Source organism: Pteropus vampyrus, unplaced genomic scaffold (genome assembly GCF_000151845.1).
Source record: "Pteropus vampyrus isolate Shadow unplaced genomic scaffold, Pvam_2.0 Scaffold40, whole genome shotgun sequence".
NCBI lineage: Eukaryota > Metazoa > Chordata > Mammalia > Chiroptera > Pteropodidae > Pteropus > Pteropus vampyrus.
In genome coordinates this window covers 1,439,878-1,445,145 of record NW_011888821.1, presented here as the reverse complement: position 1 = coordinate 1,445,145, position 5,268 = coordinate 1,439,878, and the positions used below count along the sequence as shown (strand labels likewise).

Sequence of the window (5,268 nt, the reverse complement as noted above, 5' to 3'; positions counted from 1 at the left end):
GCACTATGCCCGAGTTCTCCAAGTGACCAGCATATATTACTTTCTTCTTTTAGCTCAGAATTTAATATTTAGGTTCAGCAAATATCCATCAAGCACAAAGTAGACACGAGGTACAATTCTAGGTGATGGAAATGCGTGGTGGAGAAAGTAGATGAAAATCCCTCTTCTCAAGTAGCTTAACTTGTAGTAGGGGAGGGAAAAAGTAAACACTCACATCATAAATAAGAACATTGCCGAGTACGTCAGAAGTGTGTGCACCGTGAGATAAAGTGCTGCACGTGAGGACTGGGGGTTTTAAAAAGGCTTTGATGTTTCGATGAATACTTTTTGAGAAAGTGACAAGAGGATTGAGCCATGAGGATAGCTCAGGCAAGAAAGGCCCAGGCACAGGGATGGACAGCGCAAAGGTCCTGGGGTAGAAAGACGAGTTACGGTGAGGCTGTTGCAGTGAGATTAAGCGTAAGAGGACAGGCGATGGCATCAGCGATATATTGAGGTGGTGGGAACAGGTCATGTAAGGCCTCGTAGGCTGCTGTAAGAACTTCGGCCTTATTTTTATTATTATTTGTTATTATTTATGCCTTCAGCACCTGGTCTTCCTAGGTGGTCTCCCATCCAAGTACTAACCAGGCCCAACACTGCTTAGCTTCCGAGATCGGACATCGGGATTGTTCAGGGTGGCAAAGCTGTAGACCGTGGACCGTGGCTCCACTGGGGCGCGAACCCAGGACCTTCTGCGTGTAAAGCAGATGTGCTAACCGCTACACTATAGAACCATGTCCAAAACTTCAGCTTTTTAAAAAACCCTTTTTAATTTTTGAAATAATTTTGCATTTATAGAAGTGTTGCAAAGATAGTACCTACCCTTCACCTACCCTTCACTCTGTCCCCTAAAATTGACATCTTAACTAACCGCATACATTTGTCCAAACAAAGAAGTTAACAACAGTATATTATTATTAACTAAACTACACATTTAATTAAAATGCCCCCAGTTTTTCCACTGATGCCCTTTTTCTGTTGCGGGATCCAATCTAGGATATCAAATTGCATTTATGGGATTTTGGCTTTTACTCTGAGAGAAATAAAGGAGCCTCTAGTGGGTTTTTAACAAAGGAAGGAGACGAAATGACTTACATTTTAGCAGGATTTCTGGGTGTTTTCTTTCTCTACTCAAATCTGAGTTGAGAGCAATAGGATAGGAAGATTATGTGAATTGCAATTTAAAGGGCTCTTACTTAAACCTCTCTCAAGCCCACAAGAATAGCTAATGTCCTTTATCAGAGTTATACCAAAAGAAACATCCAAAAACAATTATCGGGCATTTAATTAATACAAAATGCTATGTAAATGCTAAATAATAAACATAATATTCATTTACTTAGTGGTCTCCTTGATTTTTATTACTGCAAATGCTAATTGTCCCAACGTCTTGGATTTATGTTACTCCTTTCTCCCTAATAAACAAGTATTTTTAACTTGTATTTTCTTAATTGTCTAAACTAATACGTTTGCTTCGTTAGAACATGGTGATAATGTGGCCAAAATTAGAGGTCTGATGTCATGCTTTTGGCTTTGTATAAGAAAGGAAAACACAATAAGAACACTCAGTAGCCATAAAAATTGTTCCAAATCGGGGCTCATTAAGTTATAGGTGCTGGGAGTTTGGTTTAAGAAGGGTGGGGGCTAAAGGTGCCTGAGTTAGTCACCTGAATTCATTGACATTCAAAGTCTGCTGCTCACCTTTATCTCCATGTTTCTGCTGCACACAGTATCCAGCGTGGCTGAGTCTGTGTAACTCTGGCTACATGTTAGAATAGCTAATGATCAAGAGGCCGAGGTCAAGTATCTGATTCTCTCAGTTTGAATCTTTTCTCTGCCACGTGCTGTGCAACCATGAGTCTGTTAGCTCACCTTTCTGTGTTCAGGTTGCAAATCAATAAAACGGCTATTAAAATAGTTCATGAAAAGGCCTTAGTATGGTGCCTAGAAGATAATACTCGGTGATTAACTGTTTCTGGGATGACTAACGGTTCCTGTGAGGTTATCTGGCTGGCACTTTTCCTTCTCCTAGCCTTATCTTAGAATATACCATATTAAACTGAAACTATCTGTTAATTTTCCCATTATCCGTGAGCTCTGAAAAAATAGGACCTGGGCCTTCTATTCTTTATCTTCAATGCCTAGCACAGACCTGACAAACACTGATGACTCTGGACTCTTCAAAAACACCTCTTAAGCCAACGGCCTAGACTACAGCCGAGGTTGGATGTCACCATCTACCAAGAATCTTGTCTCTTCTTGGCTTCTAGCATCAGTCTCCTTGGCTCATGGATTCATCAAGATTGTGACTGTCCAAACACGTGGAGTCAGCCAACTCCATCTTGTGTAAGAACTCCCTTGCAGCTGGGGCTAATGACACAGCCCCGCCTGAGCAATAGCCAACAGCGCCTTCTGCAATGAGCTCCACCTCCTAACCCTCGTCCACGGGCCACTCGGAGACCTTCGTTTGAATTGCGGACTTTGTCATTTGCTCCTTCCTTCCCTTCTGAGTGAGCACCAATGTTCGGCAGTGCTTCTCACGCCTGTGAGTCTAATAATCACGTGTAATTGTTATGCAAGATTTTAGACTATCTATCCTTCAAAAATTGTAGCTATTGAAAAATTTAAAGAGAAAGAAAGAAGGAAGGGAGAACCTTGTTTCCCCTGGAATATCTTATTTGTTCAGCGAGAGAACAGAGGAGATGATATGCCAGGGAATATTTAAGAGTGGTGGACAGATCATGCAAAATAAAACAAAGCAAAAGGATGAGGCCTTGAAAATGCTGGAGACATAAATCTTACAGGGTCATGAACTATGGATTTCTCCTCTCTGTTTCTGTGGTGCATATTAAGAATGGAGTTAAGGTTTGGTTCATATTTTGCCATAAAAGGCATCATTATCAATTAACATTGACTCGCTGGTCACATAGGCCATTGATCCACTGGGGTCATTCCTTCGGGCTCAATTCTTCAGCTTCTCTGAAGACACCCTGGCGCTCAAGAAAATGCTTCTGGAAAATATCTTCCAAAGTCTTTTCACCTTCCAGTGCTAAAGTTCTACATCTCCAGGTGTTAAAGAAATAGTCCTATTTTTGCTTTTCAATCTCCTCTAACTGTAAAACAATGTCACAGACTACATAAAAACCTATAGCTACAGACCAACATTTTCTCTGACAAAGATATAAAAAAGCATTCCTGGGAATAAGTAGTAAAATTCCACAATGGGAAAACAAACAAACAAACAAACAAACAAAAAACCAAAAAAAAAAAAGCAACAGAAAGATACAGACGCAGAATGAAGAAGACAGTCTGGGGACAAAATTAAGGATCACAGTATGATAATTATATAAAGATGCTCCCCACTGTGCTGTCATGAGATTAAAAAGGGGAGAATAAAATGGCTGATACACAAGTAGAATGAAAGCTCATTAAAGATTGTAGGGAAAAGTGAAGCTTCCACAGTGAACATTAGACAGGATACAAGACCATAGAATGTGGATGCAGGACCTTTGCACATGCTATGTTCTCTGCCAGAACATTCCTCCGAGGGTTTGCCCATGAGGGGTTGGCTCTTCGTCCTCATGTCTCAACAGAAATGACACTCCCTTCCAAAGCCTTCCCTGACCATTCTATCTAAAAGGTATGTTGGTCAGAAAACTCTGCAAAAAGCAAATGAACGAACAAACTAACAATAACCAAAAAACGAGCTCTAGTGTCAATATTCTCATCCTGGCCAATTTCAAGCTACCATCATGATGTCACTGACACACAGAGTTGGAAAGAAATGCTCACAATTGGCTCTTGCTGGCCCGTTCACATAGCCCACGGAGCTAGCCGAGATGATCCCATTTATTTATGGAAACTTGGCAGAGAACGGTCTTGTCTGTCTCAATTGATGCGGTGTCCCCAGCATCTCATAGCTGATACCCAGCAAGTGCACCCTAAATATTCACTACTCGGGTTCCCGCTCCTTGTCCTGGAACCTGGCAACCTACTTACACAGTGAGCTGGGGACACTGTAGGGTTCATCTTTATTTCCTGTCCCTCAGTGCTTCCTGTCGTGTAATATCTGAAACCACTGTTCCTTATAGGTTGACTGATTTCTCTCTCTCTCTCTCTCTCTCTCTTTCTCTCTCTCTCTCTCTTTTTTTTAGTTAGTTAAGGTGGGAATATAAATCCAGCCCCTGTTATTCCACCATAGCTAAAAGCAGAAGCCCCCTAAGTATTTCTTGTTTGGATCAATGAGGTGTCTGAGTCTGAGTGAAGGGGGCAGTCATTGTGGTTCCCGAGAACTGTAAAATACAGGACACTATCCAAAAACTCACCATCTGTGCCTTCCAGTGAGTCCAGGGGGGCATCGTGCGTGTTCTAGAAATTTCTAAGCCTTCCTACTTCTGTTAGGTAGGGATTAAAAATTGGAATCCTTTTTCGAGCACTGCTTGTTAATATGAAGAGCATCATTTAATTAGGACTAATATAAGATGTCCTGTAGAGTGATAATTTAATAATTTGGCCGTTTTATTTATACAGTGCCTCCAGGCTCCTCATTAAAAATGGAAGAGACATTCAATGGGACAACGTGGCTTTGCGGCTACAAACATTCCAAGTGCTCTCAGATCATAAAGTCTACCCTCTGGGCATCGTAAGAGCCATCTCCCCAGCCTGGGAGCAGATATTTGTATCGTCAAATTAATCTTCATGGACAGGGGAGTCCCAGAAACCACTTGTTGACGCTGGCACTTAAGGGTATTCTCCAGCCCAGACCATTCCCCCCCGAACCCCCTCCCCCGCCCCCTACACACACACAAAAGACAAGACTCAAGAGAAGGTACTCTCACTGCTTCAAAACTCTCTGGTAGCTTCCCCTTGCTCTTGGAATTAAACTCAAACTCCTGGTTTAGCTAGCCAGCCTCCACCTTTCAAGCACCGCTCTGCGCGTTCACGTCCTGAGAGCCGCACCTCCGCCCCCCGTCTCTCTACCAACACCGGGGTCTTGCCCAACTCGAAGCCTTGGCTTTGCCTATCCGACTCCTCTCCCTGGAGCCTCCTGCTTCCACTCTTTGCCAAACCGGACCTTCTCATCCTTAGTCATCGGCTTAAATGTCACCTCTTCAGAGAATCCTCCCATCCACCTGGTATTACTCAGCGCTCTTCCTGTCTCAGCATCGAGGCTAGCGAGTACTTTGATGTATTTCTTTGGTCCCCTGGAACATAAGCTCTGTGATG

At 42.7% G+C, this 5,268-nt stretch overlaps 1 pseudogene; it reads right to left on the bottom strand.

Annotated features, from left to right (window-relative positions):
- Positions 1-578: 578 nt before the first annotated feature.
- On the bottom strand, positions 579-694 carry LOC111738573 (annotated as a pseudogene).
- Between the last annotated feature and the right edge of the window lie 4,574 nt (positions 695-5,268).